This window comes from Lissotriton helveticus, chromosome 8 (assembly GCF_964261635.1).
Source record: "Lissotriton helveticus chromosome 8, aLisHel1.1, whole genome shotgun sequence".
Lineage (NCBI taxonomy): Eukaryota > Metazoa > Chordata > Amphibia > Caudata > Salamandridae > Lissotriton > Lissotriton helveticus.
Window position 1 is genome coordinate 389,347,507 of NC_136069.1, and position 16,944 is coordinate 389,364,450.

The 16,944-nt window shown below is 52.1% G+C and overlaps 1 protein-coding gene across 1 annotated transcript in view; it reads left to right on the forward strand.

Annotated features, from left to right (window-relative positions):
* LOC144771653 (uncharacterized) overlaps positions 1-16,944 on the forward strand; it is a 945,479-nt gene that overhangs the window by 390,871 nt on the left and 537,664 nt on the right. The window lies entirely within an intron of this gene.

Here is a 16,944-nt window from a genome sequence, read left to right on the forward strand (position 1 = left end):
GACAAAAATGGGGGAAGAGGTATTGGGGTGGGATGGAATAAAAGGAGGGGGTGGGGAAGGAGGACAGGCAGGAATTATACTAAGGACATAGAGAGGGGGTACCCAGAGGGCAATAACCAGTGAGGAGTGCAAACAGCTGACACCTAGGGAGCAAGCTATGGGGGAAGGGAAAGGAGAGTCAAGGAAAAGGAGTGGGATAGGTTGTCGCGATGAGGGGCAGTAAGGGAGTCGCTGAACTGTGTACTGCGGGTCTAGACTTGTGGAGGCGGTGTCTCAAAGGTAGCCCCATGGGTGATCAGGAAGACAGTCGAACCCGGGCTCATGTGGAAACGGGCGGTGCCTTAGTATAACTGTCTATTGTGGACTGAGAGTGCTAGTATGTGGACCAAGGATTCCCCGTATGATGTGAAGAGACATGAACACATGGGTCTCGGCCTCTGTGAGCCCAGTGAGGTGCAGTGGCACACTGTCCGTGTCCTGATGAGAGCGTGTCACCTGGTGAAGTGGTGCAGTCAGGCGACGGGTTGGGGTAGAGTGAGCTTTCAACTCTTCAACTCCTAACTCCTTGTGGGTTCCACGCTCTGGGCAGTGGCATTCCCAGCAGTGGAGGAGGGTGGAGTGTTTGGGCGGAAGGGCAGCAGGCAATTACGAAGGAAGAGAAGGAGGCGGCCATGATACCCAGGCAACAAGCAGTCACAGAAGCCCAGAGGCAAAAGGATGGGGGACAACATCATTTCCTATAGAAAACAGAACGAGAATGCAGCTCGGGCACGGCCTGGAGGGAACAAGCCGAGTGTGCAGGGGGCTGTTGTTAGAGAGGGGGAGGGACCCTCGGAGTGGGTCCAGCCCATAGTCCAGCCACCAAAGCGCGTGTAGAGGGCTTGCATTATGTTCGCGGAGGGAAGCCATGGTAAAGGAGCGTGCAATGCACATAGTGAATATACAGTAATAACAATTAATCCGATCAAAGATTCAACAAAGATTCAAACAGTCGGGCAACCATAGCAATACTCAGCCATCCGGCGGGCGTCGATCCCATTGATCCTGCAGCGGGGCACCCAGTTGCTCCATGTCCACACAACCCCGCAGGCCCTGGGCGGTCACTCCGCAGTGGGGCAGGCTTACGGGGGGAGTGTGATTTGTCTCTATATGTCTTGAGAGAGGACTGCCATGGCCTGGAGAGCCTGGGTCCCATCACCCTGTGAGCACACCAGCCTGTCAGGGTCCCTGCCCCGGTGTCGGGTGCCATTGTTGCTCCGCCTTCAACCACTGGGGAGACGGGGAGGGATGCCAGTGCCAAATGATGGGCATCCATGTTTGTGGAGAAGGCAGTGTCCATGTCCTGCGTGGAGAGTTAGTTCAGGAAGAGGCGTAGGGCTCCCAGATCGTAGTAGTCCTTTGAGATGCTGTAGGAAAGTAGGAAATGCTTTCATGGTTACCCTCATTTTATGCTAGTGTCACTCTGTTTTTCTGAGTAGTCTGACTGGAATACTGCTAACCAGGACCCCAGTCACTGTGCTCCTTCCCTAAATTTGACTTGGTAAGTAGTTTGGTACCTTGGGCCGTGGTTACGGCGTGAGGTGGAATGGCTGCCTCTTGAGGGAGCTCCGCAGGCCAGACCTACATATTCGGCAAATACCATGGGCTATTGACACTTGTGCCGCTAAAAAACTACATGCAGTAGTAATAATCTCCTCTTGTCACGATCGGGGAGGATCTGAGCCTGTTGGAGTGGAGGAACCCACTTTAATCCGCATTTGAATCTCTGTTCGGCCGCTAAGAAAATGTCGCCCGCCCGCGGCTCTACGACGAGAGAGGACTGCTGAAGAGAGGAGTCGGCGCGGGGCATGCATTCGGTGTACCGGTCCCTGAGAGACAGCATAGTGCAACCCGCGGGACAGCTGGCTGCCGGCAGTGAGTGGCTCCTGAGTCGGGGCTGCAATCATAGAGGTGTGCGACACAGCTGAGGCGGAGGAAGTACCGGAGGCCTGAAGCTGCCATAACGGGACGGGAGGAGCCCTGCTGAGAGCGGCCCGCGGACCCGACCCGAAACAGAGCTCAGCGAACCTGGAGACCCGGTGGAGGTGCGGTAAGTGGGGTAGGGGCCGCATACTGGGCCGGGCGTGAGTCGAGCTGCGAGGCCTCGCTACGACGCTCCTGACATAGGGCATGGGCGGTGTTTGAGCGGGCCAGGGCGGGATGACTGTGCTGGGCGAGGTGTGGTGGTACCACCACTGCTTGCCAGAGGGGAGTTGTTCCAGCTTAGCGCCCCATGGTATGGCAGTGCCAATTTGAACGCCCTGTTACATGACCTAGCCTGCTTCTGCGGGCTGGGGTGGCCAGGGCTCTGCTGATGCTTCTGGGCTGCAGGGGGGGGGGCCGTGTGCGAAGTCCGAGCATGTGTAGGGGTGCTGGCACTGCCTGGGAGCATCCTGGGAGGTACGGGCTGCATCGCTGGCAGCGAACCTTTACCTGGCAGAACTGACCACGGACTCCGACCATGCTCCTAGTTGGCAAAAGTGGAGATGAAATGATTACGCTCTTGTATAGCGCATGACTACCCGTAGGCATCTCGGCGCTTGCTTAGGGAACCCGTCCTGGTATTCCCCTGTGAGATACCCCGGCAGGGTGTCCACAAGGTGAAAGCCAGGCATCCTGCCGCGAGGGGCCGTAGTGGAGATTAAGCAAGCTATTGCCCAGAGTCGCAGAGTGTGACCCCGTGAGTTGAGTAGGCACCGGAACGAGAATTATCGAGTCCGTGGAATTTTTGAGCCCGAGACCCGCCGAGGCGGGGAATCGAACCCTGGTCCATGGCTGATCTCAGCTTCCAGGTCTGCTGCCTCTAACCACTGAGGAGAACTGTACTGGAAGTCATCGGACCTGGCTAAGGCTCTGCAGGATATATCGTAGTAACACCATAGACTTATCCTGTGTGGGGGCGATTCCTGAGGCCAGCTTGGATACTGCCTAGGCGGTGGAGATGGCAGGAAGTATCTGTTTTTTTTCTTACGACCACGCTGACCCTCTGAGATTGACCACGGCGCGCATCATTAGAGTTTGCTATACTTACCTGGCTGCTGTGGGATGCTGCCACATCGCTGCTCAGCGGAAGAGCTGAATTGCTGACGCAACGGATCTGACCATTAGTACTTTGACCACGAGGAGAGGCGTGGCGGGGACGGAGTACTATACACTGCTCACATACCACCACCATTATGGGAAAATCCAACCCCAAACAGCTGAAACTCCAGTTTGAAAGTAAGCGTAACATTCGCGCAAACAAAGCCAAGGGGGACCAACCTGGGATGCAGGGTGCTTCGGAGACCGTGAAGACTCAGAGGACGACACCAGGACTATCCTGCTAGAACTATGCTCTGAGATGAAATCAATAGACAGTAAAATAGTCGCGCTAGCGACCAGTCTTGATGTGGTAAAGAAGAAGGTGGAGAAGCACGAGCATAGGCTTGATGTCCTGGAAAACAGACTATCGGACATACAGGACTCGCAAGCGGAATCCCAGACCCAAATTCTAGAAATGGAGAAGGTTTTAGAGGTCATAAAGGCAAAAAATTAGGATTTGGAAGCGCGCTCTAGGCGCAACAATCTTCGTATAATTGGCCTGCCAGAATCCACCGGCATATCCAAAATGGAAACTTTCAATGACGGCCTGCTGCGTGAACTATTTGGCTCAGTGTTATCCACAGTGAATTGTGGAGAGAGCACATCGTTCCTTGGGCCCCAGACCTAAACCGGGTGCACCGCCGCGTCCGATAATAGCGCGCCTACTGAACTATGCTGTGGGGGACACAATTCTGTGGGAGGCCAGAGCTAAGAGCCCCATGAGTTATAAAGGAGAAAATCTGTCCTTTTTTCCAGACTACACCCGTGCGGTGCAGGCAGCGCATAGGGAGTTTGTGCCGGTGAAGTAGCTGCTGCAGTCTGCCTCTATACCATATGCAATGTTGTACCCGGCCAAATGTAAAAATTTCTCACGCGGGGCAAGCGCAATTCTTCACAGACTCAAAGTTGGCCCTGAAATTCTCAAAACATATCTGCAAATCTAGGCCCCGACAGAGTGGGCTGGGGAGCCCATCACCCTCACCGAATCTAGAGGACGCGGATTTGTGATGGTGACATTGGTTTTTTTTTATGGACAATGGTGGATTTATAATGTAGCTGTGGGTGGTCTGATCTTGTTTGTTTGAACTGCTGTAGCTAGGGGATGGTTCCCCTATATATATGTCACATGTTTGCATCTAGTTTTATTGAATTGTGCTGGGTCAGCGTCTTGGACATTAACTACATTCATGGTTGATGGTGCACAAGTGTGCCACACAGTTAACGTATGGCAAATCTCACCACGGAGTGAGTGTTCGCTGCCGTTCCCTCCACCCTAGCGGGTGTTCCCCATTTGTTGAGTTGTATGGAAGATGGGGTAAATGTGTGGGAGGGGGTTGGAGATGGTCTCGACCTAATTGGGAGGTTGGGGGGGGCAGTGGGTGGGGAGATGGGGGTATGTGTTGTATTTTATTTGTGTGATTGCTGATTTTTTGTCAGTTGGAGTGAGAGCTGGTCGGTATGGCGAGTTGGCCGCATGTGGCAGTGGTATTGCTCTATTACTGTTGATCACATTAATTGTTAGGCTGTCAGGGGTTACCAAGTTTCAATATGGGTGAGCGATATAGGTTATTGACTTGGAATGTGAAAGGCCTCAATTCTCCGAAGAAAGTACGCCAGGTATTGGCTTATCTGACTCGCCATGACATACATATCGCTTTGTTGCAGGAAACACATTTGACTAAGCATACAGAGCGAGGTATTGCTGGAAGATGGGCGGGATTTAAACTGGCGTCTTCTTATTCATCATATGCCAGAGGTTCGCTGATTCTGATTAAACGGGGCACGGCATTTACGCCTGCCTGGACATGTGTAGATGAGATGGGGTGATGCGCAATGGTACAGAGGAAGCTGGGAGGCTCTTTGGTAACTATAGTCAGCATGTACGGGCGTATTGTAGATGACCAGGAATGTTTTGTACGAATGTATGCTAAATTGAAGGTCTGGCCAAAAGCAGATATTTTGTGGAAAGGAGATTTAAAGACATACTTGAACCCTGATCTAGATAAGTCCAATCCAATGTCGCACCGAACTCCCAGAGTAGCCCAGTGCGTAAAAAGTGCTATGCTAGAATTTGGATTGAGTGATGTGTGGAAGGTGTGAAATGCCCTGGTGACAGAGGGAATGCATGCAACACCACTACACAACAGCTGGTCGCAACTAGACTATTGGCTGCTGGGTGGAGATGCGCTAGATTGGGTATCTGATCACAATCCGGTACAGTTAGACATAAAGATTCAGACGGCCATGCATCGCCCCTTCACGTGGCGGCTGCGCTCTGAGGCGCTACTTGATCCGGTGTATAAAGCTACAGTGCGGGAGGCCATAAAACAATACTTTCTACTCAATAAGGGCTCAGTGGCTAGTGCCTCCATTCTGTGGGAGGCTTTTAAAGCAACGATTAGGGGGGTGTGCATTGGTACTACGGCGGGCATATTGAAAGATATTAGAGTGCAGCTTCTTAAAGTTGAGACTGCGCTTCAGGCATTGGAATGTAGCTACAAAGTGGGTCCATCGGCTGATGCCTTGACTTGCATACACAAGCTGATCTTGGAATATAACACCTTAGCTGACACTGAAATACGATACATTTCGCGTAGGCAAAACAGCAAGAAGATACGGAGAGGGAGGGAGACAAGGTCGCACGCTAGCAAGCAAGATTAGAGACCGTATGGAGCAACCTCATACAGATAAAATCACGAACTCCCATGGGAACGAGCATTATCACCCACTCTTCATTACTGAGAAATTCTGCGTCTTTTACTCGGACCATTATACATCCAAAGGGGAGGCGACAGAGGCTGAGTTTTAGGGGTACTTGGAGGACTTAGCGTGCGCTTGGCTGTCGGATGTCTGATGTCAAAGTGTAGGGAGCCTAACTGGTGGCATGATTTTTGAGACAAGGGTCCCTCTTTTACACTGAGGTCTGGTCAATGTGCCATTCCCAAATTGTAGACAAACGTCTGCAGGTGGGAGTCAAACCCCGTACGCATTGGGCTTGCAGAGTGGCCACAATACCCTAGTCTTGAAGTGGGTGTCTGAGGTGGTACATGCTAGAAGCCATGAGACACCACTGTAATGTATGTAGCTAGGGAATCTTGGTATCTCCGTATCCTAGGTGGCATTTGTATCAGGTAGTATCAATTCCCAAAACGGTTGTATCTTTGGGCATTGCCATAGCACATGTGTCAGATTGCCCATCTGGCTACAGTGCGCAACCCCCCCACCCCCCTCCCCCCCAGGCTTCCAGCATGCCTGTCTGTCGGGGGTGTAATACCAGAGTAATGTGCTATTTTGAAAAACATATCTTTTCCTGCCGTGCTGCAAGAGGAGGCACAGGCTCTTTGTATTATGTCATGCCATTCTTTGTGGGAGAACTCTTGTTCACACTCTGACTCCCATCTTCGCTGCGCGTGGGCCTTATGCGGTACAAGAAGAAACAAATATATATCACAAAGCAGATTTTTGTCCAATTGTCGGGTTTTGAACCATTTTACCAAATTTTGTTAAGGTCTGGCCTGCATGTGAGCGGATATGTGGCTGCTTGACCCAGTGCTGTAAGGCCAGATTCTGCCAGTAAGTTGTTTTAGGTAACCCATAGTTGGCAGATAATTGGGTTAAGTCCATTATTCCCTCTGCGACAAAGAGATCGCCCACTCGTTTGCAGTTGGCTTCCTGCCATTAGAGATAGTCCTGCCATGTCTGGGCGGGGGGAGAGGGGGGAATCCGGGAGACCTATGAGAGGTGTCAGGGAGGAAATAGGGGTATTTAGAACTCTGGCATCTGTACCGTGTCCCAGACATTCATCATAGCTCGCAGAACTGGTGAGATATAGACCCCGACTGGGCGGTGTCATTTGGGGAGCCAGGGCTCTTTCCACACAAGTATGCCCACTATTGTGCGGTCGATGAAACACTAGTGCTTTTCGGACATGAGCTTATTCCATTCGGTCATGTAGCACAGCTGAGCTGCTTGGTAATACCATTCTAAGTGTGGAACCCCTAGCCCTCTGTCTTCCTGTTTCAAGTACGTGTGGAGGCGTGCCATTCAAGCCATCTTTCTGCTCCAGACAAAGTCCACCAACAAGTGTTGCATTTTAGCCAGTGTTTGGGGGGGTTGCAGCGGCAGAGTATGCATTACATACAGGATGTGGGGGAGTAATGTCATCTTGATAGCGGCCAGCCTTCCCTACCAGGATAATGTGTGTCTTCTCCAACTTTGAAGCTCTGACCGAATATTGGTCCGTAATTCTTGCGTACTGTAAGTTCAACCGTTGGGAATATCTGCAGCCCTAGATAGGTAACGAATGTTAGAGCCCACCCAAAGGGGAACTCTGCCTCTAAACATCCGAATTCAGATTGGGGAATAGTTAGACTAAGAGCGCGCATTTTTGGGATATTAATCTTAAAGCCAGATACTAGGCCACAGTCTTTGATATCTTGCAGGAGGAGAGGCAGGGAAATGAGTGGCTGAGTGAGAAAGAGCACAACATCGTCGGCAGAGAGAGAGATTTTATGTTCCCTATCCTCCATATGAATCCCAGTGATTGAGCCGTGTTGGCGGATACGTTCCACAAAGGGCTCCATAAATAGAGTGAATAACAAGGGTGACAATGGGCACTCCTGTCTGGTACCTCTCAGAATCTTAATGGGTTGAGAATGGACAACACTTCTGGCTGATTCTTGCCTCCGGTGTATTGTATGTGCTACTTACCCAGTTCAAAAACCTCAACCCCAGTCTGAACCTATCCAATGCCAGTCACAAATAGTGCCAGTGGACCTGGTCAAAGGCCTTCTCGGTGTCCACTGATTAAAGTAAAGCTGGTTTCTGGGAGCTCTGAGTCTTGTCGAGAAGGTGACACAGTTGCCTGGTCCCGTCACAACAGATGCCTCCCGCTATAAAACCGAACTGATCCGGATCCACCAGCCCCTGCATATAGGGTGCCAAACGAGCTGCCAATATGCTAGTGAATATTTTCAAGTTGATGTATAGCAAAGAGATGGGGCGATAAAAGATGCATTTCGTCGTCTCCTTGCCTAGTTGAGGTATGACCTCAACTGTGGCCATGCACATGGAGGGGGCAATGGTCCAGTGACCCGGGTGCCTTACCCGACCCGAGTCCTTGAATCACCCACAGCACTCAATCTGGTTGATTGTCTGTATCCATTTTATCTGCCTCTATAGCCAGTAGTGAGGCTACTGGTGCCTGGGCCACATATGCTGCTGCTATTTCCTCATCCAGAGGGTCAGCAGTGTAGAGAGCAGTATAGAACTTTTCAAATTCAATAGCTATGAGGTCATCTGTTTGCATTTTCTCTCCGCAAGTTTTTTCAATCCCCGCAATATGACGTTAATTTATTTGGGTTCTGATTTGATGTGCCAAGAGTTTCCCAGCCTTGTTCCCCCCCCCCTCATAACCTGATGTTTGGTAGGTAAAAGTGAGTATTCAGCCCTATCGAAATCCAACGTTTTCAATTGTTTTCGAGCATTGGTAAGCTGGCGGCATGTTTAAATCGCGCCTGTGCGGTGATGTACCACTTCCAATTCTTTAACCTGGCCCTCCAATTGTCCTTGTTTATCCCTCCTATCCCGGGTCAGCTTGGCCGCCATTGTAAGAAACTGACCCCGGATGATTGCCTTCAGAGTGTCCCACAGCAGGGATAAGACCATCATTGTTAGACTCCAAAAAGGCTTGTATGCCTCTTTGTACCTCTTTGATGTTTGTGTCATATTTAAGCAATTTGTGGTTAAGTCTCCACAGCCTCTGCCTATTGTGGTCTCCCTCCAACTGCCAGGTGAAAGTGATAGGGGAATGGTCCTAAATTGACTCAGTCCCAATTATTATGTCTAGTATCTCTGATGTAATACGAGGGGACGTCAAGAAGACATCCAAACTGGCATAGGTCTGGTGTGCCGCTGAAACGAAAGTGTAGTCCAGGTAGTGGGGTTGTAATGTCGCCATACGTCCATCAACCCCACCTCGGTCAACCACTGTTTCATAGAGTACGAGAGTGCCCTGAATGTCCAGCCCTCTGTGTGGATCTGTCTAGTGTAGAATTGTGTACTATATTGCAATCACCCCCCACTATAAGGTTCCCAGCTATTGTTTTGAGGATAGTGCTGAGGGCTTCCCTAAGGAAAGTCTCTTGGCGAACATTTGGACCACATAAGGATGCAGGTGTAATGGTGTGACCGACAACTACCACCCTCAACGCCAGCATCATCCTGGGTATCTCTGCCTGAGTGTTTGGTATTTTAAGGGGAAGTGTGTGGTGACTAGGATAGCCACCCCTGCTCTCTTCTCTGACATAGAGGAAACAAATTAATGGTCAAACCATCTAGACGGGAGGCATTTCCAATCAGTGCTTTCTAGATGAGTTTCTTGTAAGAAATATATGCCACAACGTGAGTCTATCAGTTGATTTAGGAGTGTGTGCCGTTTCACAGGGGTTTTTACGGCTTTGTGCATTGAGGCTCTATATCAAAATGCTAAGGGGAGCCATTGAGGTAGCCCTGAAGGTAAGTGTTCTGTAGGAAAAACCTTCCTCGCCTCAACAGTGAGGAGCAATTATCTTCTGTATTTCACCAGACAATGTCAGCCACCTGTCCCCAATAGGTGGGGAAAGTTATATGCCCAGTTCAGCCCGAGTTGTGTCCCCAACTAAATGTTGTGTGAAGGGGGTAGGTTCCTCAGGTGTCAGCACCACTGCCATGGGTGTGGCAGCCACTGGTCGCCTCTGAGGCCTCACCTGACTCCGGCGGTCTCTTGGGGCCTCTGCGGCTGCCCAGTCAGGGATTCTGGCCTGACTCCTCCGCTAGCTCGGGGCCTCCTCTGCCACACCGTCATGGATTCCGGTGCCTCACATTCAAACCTCAGGGGCCGCTGCCCTGGATGCCTTCTCGGGTCGTGTGGTGCCCCTTTCTACTCGGAGGGTGGCACTCGGACTTTCAGGCATCCCCCGCAGCCCATGCCAGTACCACCTCCTCCGCAGGCCACCGCAGACCTCTGGAGCTGCCGCTTTCGACCCTGTTTGGCGGAGCTCCATGGGAAGACTGCTACTCTACCACCATCTTGGCCACAACCCAATCATGTTAACTATTTTTGAGAATCTATTATTTTTGGACATATATACATAGGAAATACATTCTGAATTATTGCATGCTTTTCGAACCTAAAGCAGGCACATGCTATGCGCTCCAGGTTTTTACACTACAGCTTTGCATGTTTCTGCTTGTGTGTTTTCAGCTACATGTATGCACCATTAGCAGCAGTGCAATCTCATGCACTGCAGATTTGCTCGAACCTGTACTGCAGTGCTGTACATCTTAAACTGCTGTTATGCATATTTTTTTATTTCAAGTTTTTTGTAGTCTTATATAGCACAGACTCGTGCCGAAAGTATCGGACCACTTTACTTGAGGACTAAATTTTTTTAGGTTTGGGACATTCTCATTTGCACAAAATCACAGCCAATGCCGAGACTCAAACCTGGTGCCCAGTTCCCAGCAGCCCCAGCTGCACTCTTACATTCTCACTGGAGTTCTGGATGTGCCACATGTCCACTTTAGACATTTCTGCAACCCAGTCTCTGAACGTTAATATGCTGCAGCTCTGCATGTCACTGCACTTCAGCATGGCACTTTCTGCCCTACAGCTACTTGTGTACTGCAATGCAATTGCACATTTAGTAACCTGCATCTTCTTTTGTAGGCGCTACAAATCTGCAGGTTCTGCGCTGCATCAATGCCAATTTAACCCTGCTGCCCTGTGAATTCTGTACTGCACGGTTGCACATTTCTTCTCTGCAGCACTGCATCACAGCTCTGCTGGTTCCCAACACCCCAGCCCACCCCAGTCCTCCCTGTTTTGCAATGCTTGCTGCACACATACATACACACATACACTGTGTGTACACAAATAAACACACACACACACTAGACACAATACATGCATCATAGGCACCCATTCCTAACCCTCACTGCACTTAAACTGCCCATTGTACACTGTCACTGTCACGCTCAGAATTTCACGGACAGGCACACTATCTATGGACACAACTGTGCCTCATTCACGGCATACTAGACACAATCTCAATCACTGCTCTAGTAATCCCGGCACACACCTTGCATATATATTCTGACCCACCCTGCATATTCCTTTCCCTTTACGCATGGCCGCATACTGCACACACACACGCACGACTCAAGCATCCTATACACACACACACACATATACATATGCAGTACTGCACACGCTCACACCTCCTCGGCTCCCAGAAGCCACACTATGAGGGCCCTGCTCAGATCTCTTCTGATTAAAGAGAGCCAGTCTGCCAGAGAACCCCATGTGCCAGTCTGCTGCTGGTCCACAATAAAAAACCGTCTCTGGCGCTTCTGTTTACCCAGAAGAGGTCTTCAAAGGTGCAGCGGCTGCATTTAATTCGACATGAAGACTCTGTCTATTCCATTAAAATGCTTGATGATTTTACCTCAGTCTGAGTGCTTCCTAGGAAAGAGCAACCTTGGAGCTGGAATTTAAAACGCGGCTGCCCAGCCGCAAGGAGTGCACCAGCCCGAGGATTACAGGGGGCTCCAAAGTCAGAACAACATTCATTGTGCTGGTATCGTGGTGCCATTGACATGGATTGAGGACAGGCCCTCATGGCGGGTCTCATGTGGAGTCTTACATCAGCAGGAAGTTGGTGTGCTAATAATTTGGACGCTGATAAGCAACTACATAGCCCACCATGCACTGCGCAGTTTCCATTTGGACAGCCCATAGGTGGCATACCATTACGTATGATAAAAGACTGGAAAATGCCACCCTGCACACCTTGACTCCGCCATACCTCTGATAAAGAAAGTGAATTTCGAAACGCGTCAGGCGGCGGAGCTGGTGCTTTCCATTCGACACGAGGACTGCCTTGATTACTTGGGGTAATCCCCATTACTCTTAGTCCTACTCGTCCTCGACCCAGTCATAACACATGAGGTATTCCACCTGACAGGAAACAAAACAGGAAACGCTTTTTAGACTCCACCCACCCTCCTATCAGGTGCTATAATACACCTCACCACCAGAAGCAAATCCTGATGTACCAAGCACCAAAGGCCCGGCAAGGGAGGGCGGGTGGGTTGTATGACTGGGTCGAGGACGAGTAGGACTAAGAGTAATGGGGATTACCCCAAGTAATCAAGGCATTACCTCTACGTCCCTCGTCCTCGACCCAGTCATAACACATGAGGCATACCAAAGCAACCCCAAAAGGCCTTTGGCACACCACAACCAGAAAACAGAACAGACACAAAGGCGTGCAGCAAGACAGAATTTATTAACAAACAAATCAAACATGCGGGGGAACCCCCACCGCGCGTAGCACACCAGAACCAAAATTAGGACGGTCCGAAAGGGCACAATTCAGGCGATAATGTCGCACAAAAGTGGATTCGGACGCCCAGGTCCCCGCCCTACAAATCTCATCAAGGGGAACCCCATGGAAAGCCGCCCAAGAAGCAGACACACCCCTGGTAGATCTCGCCTGAACACCAGAAGGGCAAGGCAAACCAGAGCCCTGGTAAGCCAATGAAATCACCGCCTTGATCCAGCGACCCAAAGTAAGGCGAGAGGCAGCCTTACCCCTACCAGCCAGACCAAAGGTAACAAAGAGGGAGTCAGAGGACCGAAACCCAGCAGAACGATCAACATAAACAGACAAAGCCCGTCGCACATCCAAAGAATGGAGCAAGACGTCAGAGGGCGAGGAAGGAGAAGGACAGAAAGAAGGAAGAATCAATTCCTGGGAGGAATGAAACCTGGAACGGAATTTTGGCAGAAACCCGGGGTCCAAAGAAAGGACCACCGCGTCGTCCAGAAACCTCAAGAAGGGGGGAGAACAGCGCAACGCCGTAAGTTCGCCCAACCTCCGAGCAGAGGTAACAGCGACCAAAAAGGCCACCTTGAAAGAGAGGAATTTCAAGTCCACTGACTCCAGAGGCTCAAAGGGAGGCGACTGCAAGGCACCCAAAACCAAAGAAAGATCCCAGGGAGGAACCGGGGAGCGGACAGCAGGAGCAGAAAGAGAGAAACTGCGAAACAAACGGGAAACCAACAACCCGTCCGAAGGCAGAAGAGAAGCCGGATCCCGAAAGGCCCGGATAGCAGCCCACTGACCCTTCAAAGTGGACAAAGCAAAACGCTTCTGAAACCCATCCAGAAAAAACTGAAGAATAGAAGAAACAGCACAAGAGGCAGGGGACAGGCCCAAGGAAGCACACCAAGAAGAAAAGGAACCCCAGTGCTTAGAATACGATAAAATCGTGGACTTCCGACGGGAAGCCTGCATCACAGTGATGAGGTGATCGGGCAAACCCCGGACACCAAGAGACAGCCGTTCAACCTCCAGACCGCCAAGGTGAGAGGTATCAACAGGGAGGACGACTGGCAAGTCAGAGGAGACGGGAAGCGGGGCAGGATCCAAGGAGGGCCCACCGCCAGTCGCAGCAGAAGGGGGAACCACGAGCGGCGAGGCCAATAAGGCAGGACAGCCACCACCTGAGCCCCCACCCGCTGAACCTTCAGCAAGAAGGCAGGGATCAGAGGAAAGGGGGGGAACGCATAGAGCAACCAAGGAGGCCACAGGGCAGTCAATGCATCCACCCCCCAAGCCCCCAACTCCGGAGTCCTGGAACAGAACAGGGGAAGCAGGGCGTCCCTCCGCGATGCAAAGAGATCCAGCACCGGAGTCCCGAACCTCAGGCACAGCAACCGGAAAGTCCGAGGCGAAAGACACAGGGTGAGAGAGGACGGGAACCGCTGACTCAAGGAATCCGCAACCACGTTGTCCACACCCCTGATGTGTTGAGCAGAAAGGGCCACCAGATGACACTCGGCCCAACACGTAATGGCACAAGCCACCAAGTTCAGAGAAAGGCAGCGGGTACTGCCCTGGTGGTTGATGTAGGCCACGGTCACAGTGTAGTCCGATCTCACCAACACGTTGCACCCCAGAAGACGATCCTTGAAATGGCGAAGAGCCCGCTCCACCGCCGACAGTTCCCTCCAATTCGAAGACCGGTGCGACTCCGAAGGGAGCCAACGTGCCTGGATCGCCCAAGGACCCAGAGTAGCACCCCAACCGGAAGCGCTGGCGTCCGTCGTCAACACCAAGGGGGGCGGAGGATGGAACCACATGCCCCTCGATAGATTTGAAGAATCCAGCCACCACTGGAGAGCAGCCACCAAACCCGGAGACACCGGAACAGGAATCGAGAAGTCCAGGACCGGAAAGGGCACCCAACGCTGAACATGCCACAGCAGAGGCCGAAGATGAACCCTGGCCCAGGGCACCGTGAACACCGTGGCAGACATGTGTCCCTGAACCACCAGCCACTGTAGGAGAGGAGCCGACTTCCTGGAAAGCAACTTCCTCAGCAAGGACTGCAGACGCAGAAGCCGGGACTCCGGGAGAAAGACCTTGCCCAGCACTGAGTCGAACACAGCCCCAATGAAGGTCCTCCGAGTAGACGGTTCCAGGTGACTCTTCGGTAGATTGACAAGGAAGCCATGGTCCTCGAGCGTACGCATGGTCAAGGAAAGGTGGACGGACATGACCTCCGAAGACGGAGCCTGCAGCAGCCAATCGTCCAAGTAAGGAAACACGGACACCCCCAGGAGATGGAGATGAGCCACCAAAGGAGCAGCCACTTTGGTGAACACCCTGGGGGCAGACCGGAGACCGAAAGGAAGGACGCAGAACTGCCAATGACGACCAGCCAGGCAAAAGCGCAGGAACTACTGATCCAGCGACGTGAACACCCAACCCTCCTGGATCAGGGGAATCACCTTCTGCAGCGTCTCCATTTTGAAAGGAATATTCTGAACAAACAAGTTCAAGGCCCGAAGATTGATGACAACACGGAACCCCCCCGTGATCTTCGGAACCACAAAAACAATGGAATAAGTCCCCAGTCCACGCTCCAGGGCTGGAACCGGGACAATCGCCCGTTTGTCGAACAGCGACCCAACACCCTCCAGCAACGCCCGACGGCGAGCAGGGTCCGCAGGCAAAGAAGTCACCACCACCCCCGAGGGAGGAGGAGGGGACAGGAACTCCATCCGGCAGCCCCGAGAAAGAACATCCAGCACCCATTGGTCCGAGGTCGTCACCAACCAAGCATGGAGGAACAGCCGCAGTCTCCCACCAACCGCGGGCTGACCACCAGCGAGAACGGGCACTGGAGCGGAGTAGTCAGGAGCGAGGAGCACCAGACCCACCATCCGGCAGGGGCTTCTTCTGGAACCTCCGAGGAAAGGACCTGCGAGCACCACGCTGGCCCCGAAATGAGGACTGCTGGAACCTGGAAGGCAGTCGAAAGGACCTGGCATTCGAGAAGGACGACCCCTTCTGAGCGGGAGTATGACGGAACGACAACGAATGCTTTCTCTCCTTGAAGACTTTATGGAGCTTGGACTCCAGGGCGTCCCCAAAAAGAAGAGTACCAGAGAAAGGCAACCTCAAAGCCATAGAACGCTGCGCAGCATCCGTCTTCCAACCTCTCAGAAGCAAGTTCCGACGGGCAGCCACCGAGGAACCACAAGAGAGTGCAGAAGCCCTGACCGAGTCAAAAGCGATGTCCGAAAGGAACTCAGATTGACGTTCCATAGACTCCAGCAAGTCCGGACAACCGATCCCCTCCTGCATAGCAGAGAACAAAGTCTTGAAGTCAGCCAGCAAAGACTGCGCCACATATGCACCATAGACACCAGACCGCAGCGCTAAGTGAGAGCCAGCATAGGACTTCTTGAGAGCAGAGTCAATCTTTTTATCAACGCCATCCTGTAGGATATTATCATCAGCCATGGAGGGCCGACCAACCAGGGAAGCAACCACAGAGTCCACCTGCACCGAATGCGGCAGGGCAACCTCCAAATCCTGCAAAGGATACAGCTTAGACATGAATCTAGGCACAGAAATATGGTCCGGGTCCTTCCATTCCTTAAGGAGGACATCCATGACAAACGGGTGTACGGGCATAGAAGAGGACGCAGGCCTCCGAAACTGCGGCAAAACAGCATCCTGGGAAGTACTGGGCACAGACTCCACCGGGAACCCCATATTCTCCCGAACATGGCAAAGCAGATCAGGCATCAACTCCCTCGAAACATACTTGCCCTGCAGATCCAATGCACCCAAAGTAGCCTCATCAGAGGAAGCGGAGGAAGAAATATCCGAATACAGGGGAGCAGCCTCCCCAGAGCGACCGCCTGCCCCCTTCTTGGAAGTCTTGAGACTGGACAGAGTCTCCAACAGCAGGCGCTTCAGGCGCCTAGAGCCTCTCGGACCAGCACACCGACCAGCAGGAGCAGATTCCCGACTGCCGGAGGAGGAAGAGGAGGAGGAAGAGGACCGAACAGGAGAGACATGCTTTCTCTTCCTATGGTGTTTCCCCATCATAAGCAACGTCTTCAAACACAGGAAAACAGCCACACGTGAAACACAGCAACACCAAAGCGTCACAGCACAGACTGAACTCCAGGCAAATAAATAGGCATGAAAACACTCACCCCCGCAGCTGTAGCCACTGTGAATCCAAAAAAGGAGGGGCAGAAAGCAGCCTCCCAGCAGCGACCAATGAGGAAATCCAGGCCCGACACACCCGCCCGGAGCCAATGACGCCATCAGGAAGTGCAATCAGGAAGTGTCATCCCGGCTCTCAGGAGACCGTCAGGGAACCCGGAGCCCACACGGGCGCCCCACCATGCCAGACGGATACAACGCCATGGAAGCGACATCCGGAAGCGTCCCGCTCCCACACTCGGACTCCTCT